Source organism: Mustela erminea, chromosome 5, assembly GCF_009829155.1.
Source record: "Mustela erminea isolate mMusErm1 chromosome 5, mMusErm1.Pri, whole genome shotgun sequence".
NCBI lineage: Eukaryota > Metazoa > Chordata > Mammalia > Carnivora > Mustelidae > Mustela > Mustela erminea.
Genome location: NC_045618.1, coordinates 104,589,441 through 104,605,135, shown reverse-complemented (window position 1 = coordinate 104,605,135; position 15,695 = coordinate 104,589,441). Strand labels below are relative to the sequence as shown.

Sequence of the window (15,695 nt, the reverse complement as noted above, 5' to 3'; positions counted from 1 at the left end):
GCTTAATTTCCCCTCACTGTCTAAATTATTGTTGTTGTTGTAAGAGATGGAGAGAGAGTGGGAGAGGGGCAGAGAGAGAGAGTGAGAGAGAATCTTAAGCAGCCTCCATGCCCAGTGCATAGCCCAATGCAGAGCTCCATCTCACAGCCCAGACATAACCCGAGCTGAAATCAGGAGCTGGACCCTTAACTGACTAAGCGACGCAGGGGCCACCCCCTGACCAAACAGATAATTTAATATCACTGAAGTTAATACTTTCTCATTTTATATAATGAGATTTTTAAAACCTGAATAACATTCTTAGTCAGGAAGTCTATTTAACATTGTTTCACTGTTTCTAACTCTGGAATAAACTTTTTCCCCTGGGCTTGTACCTGGTGGCTGGTAGGAAAATCTAGAGGATCTCCTCACCCCCACGCCTGCCTTCTTTTTTTTTTTTTTTTGAGTGGGAGTGTTTTTCTTAATGTCTGTCACATTAATGTTTAAAATCAATTAAGTTCATCTGGGAAGGTGATGTACAAGACAGATTTCCTCATTCCAGTTAGGTGATTTATTGCCCTCTAGTGGTGTGAGATACTAAATACTGAGGTAAAGCAAAGACAGAATACATTTGAATTCATTCAGTCAATCATTCATTGAGTAGCTACTCCATGCCATGCATAGTTCTAATCTCTGTAGCTATAGCAGCAGAGAGGGTAAACCAGAATACTGACTTCAAGGATCACATGTTTTAATGGGAGAGATAGAAAATTAAAGTTTAAATATGAGTGGATACTTCAGATTGGAGTGTCTAGAATGGCTTCTCTAAGAAGGTGATATTTGCTCCTAGATCTGGATACCAAGAAAACCAGGCACAGGAAGATCAGGAGACAGAGCATTTTGGGCAAAGGGAACAGCTAGATTAAGAATCTTAAGACAGAAACAGACTTGGGGTGTTCAAGGAGCAGAAAGATTCAGATTGACTAGAGCATGGGGGATGGAGAGGATGGTATAAGATGAAGGTGGAAAGATAAGGAACGGCCCGATCATGCAGGGCCTTGGAAAACTAAAGAAAAGCCAGTTGAAGGGCACGAAGCAGGGAAATAACATAACTGATTCACATTCTTTAAAAGCTTGCCACAGTTACTATGTGGAGAATAATAAATTGTAGATGAACAAAGGAGGAAGCTCGTAGACTGTGAGGAGGCTTCTCTAGGCTTTCTCCATCAGAAATGGTGGGGGCTTGCTCCGGGGTCACAGCGGTGGGAATGGAGAGCGCTGGGGGGTCTGGATGTGTTTTGAAGGTAGCATCGGCAGGATTTGTTGAATGGCTTGGATGTAGGTGTGAGGGTACGTGAGGGCTTGAGAATGACACCTCAGTTTTTAATTGAGTAACTGAGTGGTAGGAAATGGTATTGACCAAGATGAGGAAGTTTGCCTATGGATTCGTTCTGGGAAGCACATCTGGTCATGGACGCAAAATGCTGTACAAAGTTTTAAAGAGTGTATTATACAATGATGCCAGGATAATACTGACATACTTTTAAGTTTCAAGAGGTACAGGAGAGCTAAAGAGTTTATCAACAGAAATTAGGAAGCACAGCTTCCTGATTGCAGTGTGAGGCAACCCAAACAAGTAGTGAAAGAGAATTTAGCACCATGGGGATAAGAGCCAAGGGCTTTGGAAGCTTCTATGGGAAACTTCTCTCCCAGTTCCTTTTCTGTGATTTGGGGACAGCCATTACGTACCCAGGATTATTAGAGGTGAAAAAACCTGGAGGAAAACTACTTTCTCCAACTTCCTTGTTTTACAGATAAATGTGCCAGTTGGTTAAGCGTCTGCCTTGGGCTGAGGTCATGATCTCAGGGTCCTGGGATCGAGCCCCGAGTTGGGCTCCTTGCTCAGTAAAGAGTCTGTTTCTCCTGCTAACTCTCCCTCAGTGCTCTCTCTCTCAAAAAAAAAAAAAAAAAAAAAATAGAATCTTAAAAAAAACAAAAACAAAAAACAAAGGTGTTGAAGCCCAGAGCCAAGTGAGTAGAAGGCCCACGAGCATTTGTGTCTCTCCTGCAGTACACCAGATACCAAAGGAAGAACTTTGTGTACTTTTCCTCATCAGTTCTTTGAATAGTTTTACAAAGTATGTCTAAATTCCCATTCTCTGGCTGAAAATACTGAGGCCTTGAGAAGCCAAAGGTCTTATAAATAGCTACTAGCCGCGATGGAACTAGAACTTTCAAGTTCCAGTGCTCTGGAATCCATGCAATGCTCTTCTAAAGATTTTTGAAAATGTGAAGAGAAAAATGAAATTAATTTGGATAACTCCTCTTAAAGTTTAACATTCTGTTCTTCCACTCACACGTATGGGGGAAAGCCAGATTGCAAGATTTCTGTAAAGTAGCCAAGTGACTTCTCCTGACTCTTCTGGAACCACACTTGGTGATGTTGATCAACTAGGTGCCATTTTCTAAGTACTTTCTAAGTTTCAGTGTTTCAAACAGTCTCTTGCTTGATCCTCACACAGATTTGCAATCTGTTATCTTTATTTTACTTTACTGTTTATTTGAGAGAGAGAGAGAGCACGAGTGGGAGGAACAGAAGGAGAAAGAGAGAGAATCTCAAGCAGACTCCTCTCCACATGGAGCCGCACATGAGGCTCTATCTCATGACCCTGAGATCGTGACTTGAACCAAAATCAAGAGTCAGATGTTCAACAGACTGAGCCATGCACATGTCCCTTTTATCTTTATTTTAGAAATGAAACTAAGGTGTAAAGAGGTTAAACCATTTGCCCAAAGTCACATCACTATTGTACTCGATGCAGAAGCTTGGATGTGGGCAGAGGGAAGGTATGTCTTCCTTCTAAGAAGTTTTAATAACTTCTCTTCCCTTGAGTTCAAGTACAATGGCTCATACAACCCTGTCCTCCTTGGGGATACAGGGACCACCGCAGGGGCAATCTTTACGTCACACACCATAGAGAACTTATCTAACATTGTATTATGACCCATAGGACAAAGGGGAAAGAAAAGCAAATGTGAGCCACAGAGGGTCTGCCCATATAACTGGGAGCTCTATTTGACAGAGAGAAATTACAAGTACACTGAGAGGCAGGCAGAGAGAGAGAAGGAAGCAGGCTCCCTGCTGAGCAGAGAGCCCGATGTGGGACTCGATCCCAGGACCCTGAGATCATGACCTGAGCCGAAGGCAGCGGCTTAACCCACTGAGCCACCCAGGCGCCCAGCCACCCAGGTGCCCTAACTGGGAGCTCTAAAGGCCCTTTCTGAATTGGCCAAAAGGCCCTTGTGGTAGATAGTGGGCATCTGTACAAGTTTAGAGAGAAGCCCCCCCTGGGCTGTCTGGACAAGCCAGTTATGCCTAATTCCATGAGGTAGAGTCTATAAGGCTGAGAACAGAAAACAGGAGTGGGTGTAGGACTTTTCCAAGTAGAAGTCTCTGCACATTGTAAAGTAGATCCCATGGCTAACCGAAGGGACTCTTCATATGATTCAGAGATACCTGAGCGACCATCACTGGCTGTGGTCTGTAGTTTGAGGGAAACTAGACATGAACTGTGAGAGACTGGAAGCCAGGTTCATGCCTGAGCATGTCATAGCACGCTGTGCTCTGTAGTTAAGCATACGCTGCTTGTTACTGAGCTTGTTACACTACATCGGACCCAGAGAAGGGGTTGCTGGCCTATTGCGAATTGTTAGTGTACAGGATTTTCCAGTATCATGAAACTGGAGGAGGATATTTCGTCCTCCCAGGGTGCTCAGTCACAAGGATATTTTGAGCCCAACTCCATACTCCCCTTTGTGAGGACTTGGGGACCTGGAAAGTGGTACCTCCGCTGACCCTAGATATGTCCATCGTTTATCTTGACTGCAACACTATTTGATTTATTCAAATGATACCTGAGTCTGGTTTTTTCATCATTCCAAATTTGGTATTGACATTTGTTCATGGAGTCACCTTGCCAATCGGAGGCAGAGGCAGGAGTAATGACATTGCTCCAGACCCAGTAGACAGGAAGGGACTAAGATGGTATCCGTGTTGGGTTGGTGGATACCTAAGGACACAAGATGTGTAACAGGTAGAAATATGTGGGCAGTGTGTGTGCAGACCTCTGGATCTGGTCCACTAACTTAACACAGTGCAAAGCTTAAAGGAGTATAAAACTAGATGGACCTTGACTGTTGTTTGCTGCTCTCTGAGCCAATAGAGGGAGCTAAAGCAGCACAGATGGGACTTGTGGACACAGACTCCTGGCCAAGAAATCCCCAAGTATGTGGAGAAGGGTTTAAAGTTACCCTATTTTTTGGAATTTGGGGATGCCACAAAGAAGAGGCAAAAGTCAATAAAAATAATACTGCTAACAAGATTCTGTTGATAATTGGTGATTCCTTCAATGTCTACCTGTTTGATTAAAATGAATGTCCTGGAGGAGAAGCTACTTAGCTTTCATCCAAGTGACTCCAGTACAGAAAATGTGGCTTTTCCCCCCCTATTTTAATTAGCCAGGCTAACTGGGAGTCTCTGGATTTGTCAAAACTGAGTGGTGTGGTAAATTTTAAATAGTGCAGGCTTTCAAGAAACAATAGGACATAGCACTTTTAATTTAAAAAACCTCAAATGTATAGGCTTTAGTGGACACTAACTTCATGCATTTGTTCAATTTGGCCATGAAAACAGTAAACGGGACATATGACTGCAAGATGAGCTCCATCATTGTAGTAAAGAAAGTTCAGCAAGCTGGAGAAGATCAGAATGCAATGATTAAACTTTATATTGCCTTCATAATGCCTTCTTTTCTACCCTAAGATAGAGGACAAGAAGGAACCATTTGCTTTTACGTGGAACAGAACACAGTATACTTTTACTGGGCTGTCTTAGGGCTATATTTATTCTATTTTTGCTAATAATTAAGTAAGAAGAAATCTGCTCAAGGTAACCACAATCTTTTTTTTTTTTTTAGTAATAAATTCTTATTTTGAAATAATTTAAGATTAACCATACTTTTAAAATGGGTGATAATTAAGAACATTCTTATTTGTAAAAGGAGATAGAAAATACGACCCCATCTTTTTGGCTGATGAATATACCTAAATATAAGGACTTATAAAACTCCTAAGCATATTAAGCATATCCTTACCTAGAAAAATAAGCTGAGAACATTTCTAACTTCATCCTGAGATGGGAGCAAATGGGCTGACAGAGTTATTTGGATACTGGAGAAGTCATCTCATACCTAGGCGTATTTAGGGGATCTCTTTGCCAAATTTCACATTGGAATACTGCTTTTAAGTGAGGAGAAAAGTAGCAAATGCCACTACTGGGTCCTTATGAGCTTATGGATTTTATCAGACTGATAGTTTCCATAACAGAGACCTATTGAGATTCAAGACTCTAACAAATCTAGAGAAGCATTAGCCGTTGGACTGTAGAGCTTGATGATTCCTAAAGCAGCTACCTAGTACTCCCCCTTTGGAAGACTATTAAGGGTCTGCTACTGATCACTGGTTCACATGGCATCTCCAACAGAAGGACATCAAAAATAATTCTAAGATTAGAAATTCAAAACTGTCTTGGATAACATTTGAAAGATATATAGGGGAAGCTCAAAAAATATTACTGATTAGATAGAAGTGGTATAATAAGGAATATACCAAAGGAAGTGAATTGATGGTGGTCCGTAAGATTCCTAACTAGTGGCTACAACCTGGAGCCTCAGCTGTCCTCACCATATTGTTAGGTATTATTAAGTATTAGGGATTTGTGAGTACATGAGGATATGAATTCAAAAGAACGTGACTATGGCCGAGTTTAGTTCACTGAGCACTGCCCAGTTAACTCAGAAGGGTTATGGAAGGCTGTGACCAACTACTCAGCCACCATAAAGACTGATGAAGACAGGTCAAAGTCCTGTTCGATGGGCCAAGTAGAAAGTATTTTGGTTGACTTTCCCACAACTCTCAACACAAGAAGTCTCATATTACTGTGTATTTTTATGTAAACTCTTAGCTAGTAGCAACGACCTTCTATTAGCTCTTGGGCTAGAATTTGTTTTGTCTGGCAAGCATTAAAAGTGCCATAACTCAAGGACAAGATTTACTTGAGCAAAGTACCATAACTCAGGGACAAGAAAAAGCTATGGGCTTTCGAATCTCAGATATGGCTTGCTCATGTTGATGTCTATGTGTTACATATGGATGAGAATGGTGGTAATGATTGCAACATTAAGAAAGATCTATTAGTGAGGGTTTTAAAGGTAGTAACTGGGGGTCTACAAGATGAGCAGACCCTGAGAGACCATGAACTATGAAACACTGCATTCTACCATTATGTATCCCTCTGACATCATCTCAAACTGTTCCTGTTTTCCAGGGTTGCTCACACAGCCTATGGCAAAAGACAAATCCACCTTTGTTCAGAAGACAGAGACCAAAGGGATGTGGGCCACTATCTACCATTGGATCGACTATATTGAACCTTTACCTACAGCACCAGCTAGTTTTAAATTATATTGCTTGGTATTTACACGTTCTTTCTAGTTTAAAACTTCATCTACCGTCAGCATAGTCCACAGTTAATGGGCTGGAAATACAAACTTCCATTAATCCTGACCCTCAATATTATTTCTGTATTAGCAGAAAAAAGAACACATTCTATAAATGGGGAGGGAAGGAGTGGCTGGAAATACAAGACAAAGGAGTTCTGATTCAGGGAGTCTGCTTCAGACCCTCTCCCCCCCCCCCCCCGCTCTCTTTCTCAAATAAATAAATGACTCTTTTTAAAAAATTAAATCAATGAAATATAATTAGTAAACTTACAAGAAAGAAAGGAGAAAAGAAAGAAAGAAGAAAGATTATAATAGATGAACTCTACTAATTCTCCTTGGTTGTAAAAGTAAATCCTACACTAACTGTGAATCTGATGATTAGGCTAGAACAGACAAAATGGTCACAGAATTTTAGGCCTTGCTTCCAAAACGGTATGCCAAAAAAAAAAAAATTCTTTATTTGGAGAGAGGATGTTGTTTTCTCTGGGCCAAGAACATTAATCACCAAAATGCTTGGCAGGCACAGGAGTGGTGTCTGCCCACTGGCACTGTTTGGCCTTGGTATATCATTTGATGATAGCCCTAAAACAAAATCAAGGAAGATCCTTATTAAAATAATAATAATAATAATTCTTAAATATAATAAGAACACTGGCTGCCTTGGGAGGTTTGTGGTCTGCTCTATTGCTCTTTCATTTGTTTCGGGTGTGAAAGGCCACATGTATGTGATTATGCTTCCTCTGTGCTTTGATGTAGTTGGGAATAGTGTCAATGTCACATACCAGACTCTTCCGTCCTCTTTTTTCCCTCTGTCAGTAGCATCAGTTTCAATCTAAGGCATCAGGATTTCTATTCCCAAGGAATGAGAAGAGAGGTGTAAACTTCAATAGCCCTGGCCATACCAGCCGGTGGAGGACAGCAAATAAGAACTTTAACGTTCTCATGAGTCACTCGGAGACCTTGTTGAAACGCAGATTTTGATTCAGTAGTTCTGGAGTGTGGCATGATTCTGCGTTTCTTTCAAGCCTACCCGATGATCCTGGGGCTGATGCCACTGGTCCACAGTTGACACTTTTGAACAACAGGATGAGAACCCATCCTGAGAAGAAGACAAGTGGCAGGTGAGGCTCTCCGGGGGAAGCAGATGACATCGGTGAACCGTGTAGTCCTTCACTCCGTGCCTCTGATGGAAGTGGGAGTGGGCATAGGTTATTTGGGCCTGCGTTTCAACAAGGTCTCCGAGTGACTCATGAGACCATCAAAGTTTGAGGAATCACTGGGCTAATTGATGACTGAGAGTGACAGTGCCTCTGTTTGCCCTCCTCTCCGTGACTCAGACAGCACACGCGTATGCAAGCGTGCAGACTCACGCATGATTCAGGTTTAAAATTATCAAGAAGACACAGGTCAGAATCACAGATTCATGGTATTTAATTGCTGGAGGCAGTGGCAACCAGGTTTTTAATAAGCTCATTTTGTACAGTTTTAAGAGTTTTCAGGTATAGTTGGTATGTGGCATGTGGTTTTGGATCTGTGTGTTGGCATTAGGTTGGGACTACCGTTCAGCATTACTTTTTCCCGTTTGTTCTGTGGTCATGCCTTAATAGTCATTAAACCAATGTTGTAAAGACAACTGAAAATACCAGAGCTTGGTGTTGTTTACATGAGGATCGTTTATTGGCACCACAGTTCAGACATTCTTTAATTCAGGCAGTCTTTGACTAGCACAGATTACTTAATAGGTTTTTCTAGAACCATATTTCTACTAATGTAAGTTATATTGCCTCCTGCTGTACAAAGACCAAAGTTCTCACCCGGTCACCCTGGTTGTATTTATCCAATGCTTTAAAAAATAGTCTATATAAGCTAGTTATAAAATAGGAAAAATAAAGTGTAAAATGTCACCCTAGACTGCCCTGAAAAGCAGGCAGTCCATTATAGGGCTGTCCCCTGAGGCAGAGTCTGAAAGGATGGCTTACATAGGTATGTGAGCGATATGTAGATGCACCTTATTTTTGTTCAGTAATAATTGCGCATCACGGACACAATGGACAAGAGACCATCTACTTCATCATGATGTGTTTGTAATATTGATAAGAGCTCCCGAAATCCAATATAAAGTTGTCTAAACTGATAAAAACAATTTAAAAATTTAATGTAAACAAAATCATTTAAAAGCCTTTCAGACTTGACAAAAATTCTATAAATAATTCATATCTCTATTTAGTTTGTTTTAATTTGTGTTCCATGAGTAAACTCTATCCCCCAATCCATCAAAGTCTCCTTCGGCTTACACTGGGGTTCTCAGTCTTGGCTGAATATTAAATTTACCTGGGAGCTTTAAAAAATTATTCCTTAAGCCCAGGCCAAACCCAGAAGATCATATCAGGATCTGTCTCTAGGGGTGGGACCTCAACCTCAGTATTTTCACCCTCATTCGGGCGTAGCAAGGTTTTGTTGGTCAACAGGTGTAGTCAAATAAGGGAGACAGATGTTCATTCAGGATAAAAGGACACCAGATGTTTACCAGGCATTCCATTCCAAGAGCCATTACTTCCCATCTGAAACACATTTGCTTCATCAGTTTGTTCATGTGTCTTTCACCAAAGTCACCAGGGGGATTTAGTGCTCGCAAAATAGAGGGGTCCTCTTCTGAAAAGTTAAACCTGAGAGAAATGAATAGTTCCTTGTCTTCTGGAGAGACCTCCCATTTGGCTCATTGAACGACACCAATGGTTTTAAAATAACCAGGTGATATCTTCAGCAGGTGCTCTGTGGCCATCAGTCTTCCCAGATGACCACCCTGATCCCGCCAGTTCTCCTATTTGCCCTTGAGCTCAGAGGCTTTGTTCCTAATCTGTCAGCACAGGAAATTGCTGGCAGGTATCTTATTTCAGGCGAGGGGCAGGGAAAACAAAGCAGTCGGAAATGCTCTGGGGATTTGGAGAATGTGTTCAGCTGGGACGGGGAAAATTCTCCCCAAAGCCAAGCTGTTCCATCTCTGGTGAACCAGGCCACCCATGTTAAGGACCACAGACAGCATCCAGGTTCGGAATGTCTCCGTGCAAAAATGGAAATGAGCAATGACTCTAGTAAAATTAGTGGAAAGCACATGGGATGTAGCTTCAAAAACAGTGTCGTTCCAATTTCTGTTCCCCAACTTCATCGTTTTCTCAGTTGCACAGCCATGTACACTTCAAAACATTGTTTTTCTTGATATCCCTGTTCAGAACTGACTGTTTAAAATTAGACGTTTAAAGTTGGGTGTTATTAAATGTTATTAAATCACCAGGAGTATAGAGTGAAGTGAAGAGTAAAGAAAGGTGAGGACTTGGCTAATCAAGGTCGCCTTTAATTCAGTAGACACCTGTTGACGCACGACCATGTACAAGGCATGTCTGTGAAAGGAAATGATCCGTCCCCCGTCCCTCACCCGCTGTCGCTTCCCCGTCAGGCTCCTGGGGCTAACGTCAAGCTGACGAACAAAGCTCTTCACGTCATGGTTTTTGTTTTCCTGGATTATCCAAAATCTTGGCTTCCCTGAAATCAGTTCCGCTACAGATGTCCTTCAGAGACTCCAAGGAATATCTGTTCCTTTAACTAGTCTACCTCCTGCTCAAATATCTATGCATGATGTCCTTCTTAACTTTTCCTTAGGGGACAATCCAAAATTTGTCATTTCTCTGCCTTTCTTTGCTGAAAGAGGTGAACTCTGGACTGATCCTTGGTTCCTAGTTTCTATTCTCCAGCTTCAAACATGCAGAGGCTCCCTAGCTATTTCAAAGAAGACATATTTTCAAATTTGTAAAATTTCCAAAGGCATAGAATCTTAGACATGTATTTTAAAATGTGATGGCTTAGCTTTCTGAGAACCTGTCATAACATTCTTACTACAGTCTTGACACGAAATATATCAGAGCAAAACAAAGTATTCCTTGACAGCCTTCATTTCAGAAAAGAGCCCTTAATATAGTCCCTAATGCTTTCTTCAGTATTGTGGGAGCTCCCAAGTATAAAATGCAATTCCTTCACAACCAGGGGTTTCTCTTTTTATTGGAGAGACAGAATATGAAGCATTTGAATTATATATAGCTACATATGATATAAAGTTTAAATGTAAATGATATTAAGTAATATATAAAATATATACTATTAAGTGTATATATATAATGTTAATATATATAGTCAGTTTAAAGGGTTGAAATAGCAACAGAAGTTTTAATAGGCTTTCCAGAACGGAGAGAGAGAAAGAAAATGGGAGAGCAGGAAAGAGGAAAAATGTTACACTGAGTACACTGAGTTTGGGGTGAGTGTCCTCTGCATGGAAGAATTCACAGCAGAGAAGAAGCCTTCTTTAACTCATCCGCTTTGAAGGGGAAGGATCTTTATAATAATGATAATGTTAATAAAAATATAGCCAATATTTATTGTCTGTGCCCCACCAATTCTGATATAAACAGTTGTTTGTTTACCGTTCACGTGTATGTTCACAACACACACACACACACACACACACACACACACACACACACGCTTTTGAAGCACTTGCCATGGTGAGGAATGTGGGATCTGGAGGGAGGAGGGGGGTAGGAGATAGCTATGCAAACAAAAACATACATGAACAAAGCTATAAGAGGCACCGGGTGTGGTGTGATTTCCTCTTCACTGGCAATGTTCTTGAAGTTTTAGACAGAAAGAGAACGCAGTGGTGCGACTTTTTACTGGTGCCTCAGAACCTGAAATACAGTGGGATGTGGTTTTCTTCTCTGTGGTACTAACTTTGGTCAAAAGATGGCAGCAAAGCTTAGCTAGCTCTTCAGAAGTCCCTTCTCGACCACCAGGGGAGGAGGGAATGGCTGTTCACGTCCTCTAAAGGTTCATGGGTAACCGGGAGAAAGACTGTCCTGGCGATTACACATGGACTTCCTTTTCTGATCGTGTATCACAATATTTATTAAGTATTAAAAATATCACAAGTTCAATACAAACCGAATGCCATATTAACATTACATCGATTCGTTCATTTGTTAATTTCCAAATGTAAATATCCATTAATTTTCCAAATGTTTGAGAACCTGGCAGGAGTGGGCTCTGTCCTGAGAGCTGACGATGCCTGTCAACAAAAACAGACACAGCCCTAGCTCTGCCTGAACGCACGCAGTGTGGGCTGAAATGGACTTACAGTTATTCATAAGAGGTCATTCCCACAGGATGAGAGTGGGGATTTTTGTCTGTCTCACTCCCTGGTGGGATCTCAAGTGACTAGAACAGTGCCTGGCACAAAGTAGGGGTAAGGGGTCGTTGACTGAAAGAAGGAGTGTGATCACCAATCTGAGGGGCAATACCCAGAACATAATTCTTTCTGTCTAGCAGAGGAATATCGCCCGGGTTTGAAGACGTGATACTGGAGATGAGGCCAGAAAGGTAAGTAGGCGGTAACCAGGCAGTTGCACATGTGCACGTGGGTTAGGCGTGAGCTTGTTCCCAGGTGTAGAGAGCACCAGGAGCAAAGGCCTTATCATAGTGGAGGCTTGTGGGGGCAGAGAGGAGGAGGAAGGAGTGGAACGGGCACATGGCTTCATGAAGGGAACTAAGGGAACTAACAGCCAACGTGGCCACCGCACGGAGTGAGGGGTGGAGCAGTGATGCACGGTGGACCGAATGAGCCACGAGAAGAGCCTCTGGTGTAAAGCATGAGTGTAAGAGGAGTAGGGGTAGACCTCGGGGGGACAGGTGGAGGCTACGTATTATAGATCCAGAGAGGGATGACAGAAGCTTAGACTGGAGAGGTGCTGACGGACTAGAGGGAAGCTGTCAAGGCCACCAGGTACTCAGCAAGCAAAATCAGTCGGACTTGGAGGTGCATAGGTTCTAGAGGGTGATGGAGAGAGGGGTTCCAAGGCTGACTTGCAGATTCCCGACTTGTGCACTGGGAGGTGTGGTAGATAGGAAGCCTTGCAGGAAATCCAGTTGTGGGGAGCAGAGAAGATCATGAGTTCTCTCTGGGGTGGATTGGGAATTTGAGACATCCTAGTAGAAATATTAAATGCATGGTTGGACTTCAGGGTCAGACCTCAGAGAGGTCTGGGGTAGAAATGGATTTGGGAGTTATTGGCCTATAGATGACATTTGGAGAGGGCATGGTTGAACTCATTGAGGGAGAGAGAGCAGGAAAAGAAATGAGGCCCAAGACTAGCTTGGAGGAGTTCCCACAGTTAGGGGCTTGGCGGAGAAGGATGGTGGGCCCACACAGAAGACAAAAGGAGTGGCCAGAGGCAACAGGAAGAAAACCAGGAAGGAGTGTTGTGAGCACAATGGACAGAACTCTCCAGAAGCAGGGAGATGCACCCTCTGTCCTGAGAAAGACCAGTCAGCATGTCCATCCTTCGGCACAGTCCTTTCCTTCAGTCTGTTCATTCATTCATTCATTCAGTCAGTCAGTCAGTCATTCACCCGTTTCCCCTGTGAGGGTGTTCTTGGCTCCTGATATATCCAGTCCTAGGATATAGTCACTGTAAAGCCACCAGAACCATACTTCAAAGAGGGGTAAGGAATAATGGCACAAGAGAAACTACAGTTAATTAGTGAAAGAAATTTATTTAGGGATACAAAGGGGAACATGACTGGAATAAGTGAGGGTCAGGAAACCTGAGATCCCGTCTGAGTGGCCCCCCTGGCTGCTATGCCAGCTCCAGGATCGGTCGCACTGGGCTTGATTTCAGGGTTAGTACCATTGCATTGCAGGGGGGAGGACAGCGGGTGGGTTGGTAGGTGGGGAAAGAGGAGGGGAAGGGAAAATAAAACTCACTCTACATACCTTGTGGGTTGTGCATGCAGATCTTAAGAAATCAAGTGTCTAATGAGCTCTGGAAAATAGACATCATCAGATATGTTTCTATATATGTTTCTATATGCATTAGGATTTTTCATTAGTTTTATAAAATCGAACAATATAATTTCTAAATCTGAAATGTTTCCAGGCATTTATTCCCCCCAAAAGCTGTGTGGATGCCTTTTATTCCTTTCTAGTCTGCTGCCAGCACCGTATTTTTCTTCTAACTACAAGTAAATTTAAAAAACAAAGCAAAGCAAACACCCCTAAAATCTATTATGGATGCAAGGAAAAAGATAAATACAGAATTTTAACAAGACAGATTCAGGACCACCCAAGCTAATGGATTTCAGGCCAATGGTGAAAACAAACAGATTACCACTAAATCCTCAAATCTGCTTTAAAAGCTGAGGAGAAGGGAGAGGGCTCATCCAGACATTACCTGGAAAACCCGGACTCTGGGTGGTGGCTATTGGGTGACCTCTCTTTGAAAGGGCCATCTGGTGCCTGGCTTTTTTTTTTTTTTTTTTAATTTTTTATTTTTTATAAACATATATTTTTATCCCCAGGGGTACAGATCTGTGAATCGCCAGGTTTACACACTTCACAGCACTCACCGAAGCCCATACCCTCCCCAATGTCCTTAACCCCACCCCCCTTCTCCCATCCCCGCCCCCAGCATTTTTAATCAGCCTTCTTCTGAGGGCTGGTTATGGTGCCAGTGCTGGTGAGGCAAAGCCTTTTCTTATTTCAAGCAAATTATCTCTAGAGCAACACCGCATCAGCCAAAGTAATCACTGCCCTGACACAAGCACCGGGCTCCAGCACCTTCTATCATAAACCCTGTGTTTGAACTGCTCTGATAGGGCTCAAGCTTTCCTTTCCTAAATACACTGTTGACTCGCGAGAGAGGATGTCTCCTTCATTTCCTTAAATCCTGCTCTGATAGGCCTTGGAGTCCAGAGGCTGTTGTAACATAGGCAGAGCCTCAGCTCCGGGACTTTTCGTGGAGGAGCCCCTTCTCAGGCCCTGTGCTTTGTGATCCCATAGTAATTTGGTATTCTTCTTCCTAAAGAGCCAGCTCCCCCCAAAACCGTTCTGCCCTTGCTCTGAACTAGCAAGAACATGCTAGACTCTCCAATTCCCAAGACAGTAATGGGGTAGGGTTTGATGACTTCAATCCCCTTGCATGCCCCATTTCACTCTAGACTTAAGGTATATTTATATAACCTTGATTCTCGAATTCTCTAGGATTCTGGCTTCATTCTCTCTTAAGTAAGAAAAATGAATTGAGCCCCCTTTCAAATTCAAATAAATGTAGGGAATCCAGCGTGTGTCCCCATTTCTAAAGTTTCTTGGGAGCTGGGTAAAGAGGAGAGGAGTGACTTTCTCTGTTACCTCTCGAGTTCCTCCTGCTGGCCATCCCAGCTCTGATGGCTACTGTCCTCTCTTCTCACTACTTCTCATGTGTGAGCTCAACCCCACTTCCCTCAATGCCCAAAGCGTGCCCTACACATGACCTTTGCTGAAGTTAACAGGTTTCTATTGAAAGGCCGAGGGGACTGAGGGCAATTTTGGAATAGCAGGAAAACACTGTAAATCAAATACTGGACACAATTTTTCTTCAGGACTATTCTCTTTATGGAAGATTCTGCCTTTGCAGTATGAGGATCTGTTCTATTTTGGAATCGGACCCCTCTTCCCATAAATTTCCCTAAGTCCCTCAGGGGCCACACGCTTCCTCCCTCTAGAGAAGCTACGAGAAACCTGTTTGTTGTACTTGATGACACAGACCATTTTATTTTTCTTCATTTTTATCTTCCCCGCAGGTTCAGGCACAGGGAGCTCTGCCTTTCACAACCAGAAAGCCACGCAGTGATGCCTCTCATCATGGCCCTCCAGGACAGAAGGAGTATTGATCGTTCCCTGCCCTGCTTTAAATATAAAAAGTTGACTTTCCTTATATTTGAAGCCGAGTTTTTATTAACAGGCTCCAGTTTTTGAGAGCATACGGCATAGCTCATACGTTTTGGGGTTTGCATTTGTAACTCTTAGCAAACAGGCCCTTCACATTCTGGATAAAGTAGTAAAGTAATTCTGGACAGAAGGGTCTTTTCACTTGGTTTTCCCTCCCCATACCCCGCCCCCCTTCTGCTGCCCACACAACCATCTTTTCCTCTGATACTATACTTTGACGGTCTCAGTTCCGTGCTTGGGCCAGAGCGCTGGCAATTTTAAAACCACCTGGACTTTGGGCATCTTGAAAAACAAGCCACGTTGGTGTTTCGTGGAAACTCACTTTTTGGTCTCTGATGTTTGCCGAA

At 42.7% G+C, this 15,695-nt stretch overlaps 1 long non-coding RNA gene across 1 annotated transcript in view; it reads left to right on the top strand.

The window, feature by feature from the left end:
• Positions 1 to 15,325, top strand: part of LOC116591428 — a 91,280-nt gene extending 75,955 nt beyond the window's left edge. Inside the window, exon 3 of the long non-coding RNA XR_004286001.1 lies at positions 15,201 to 15,325. This is a non-coding gene — a long non-coding RNA (uncharacterized LOC116591428). The remainder of the gene's footprint in view (positions 1 to 15,200) is intronic.
• The last annotated feature ends 370 nt before the right edge of the window (positions 15,326 to 15,695 follow it).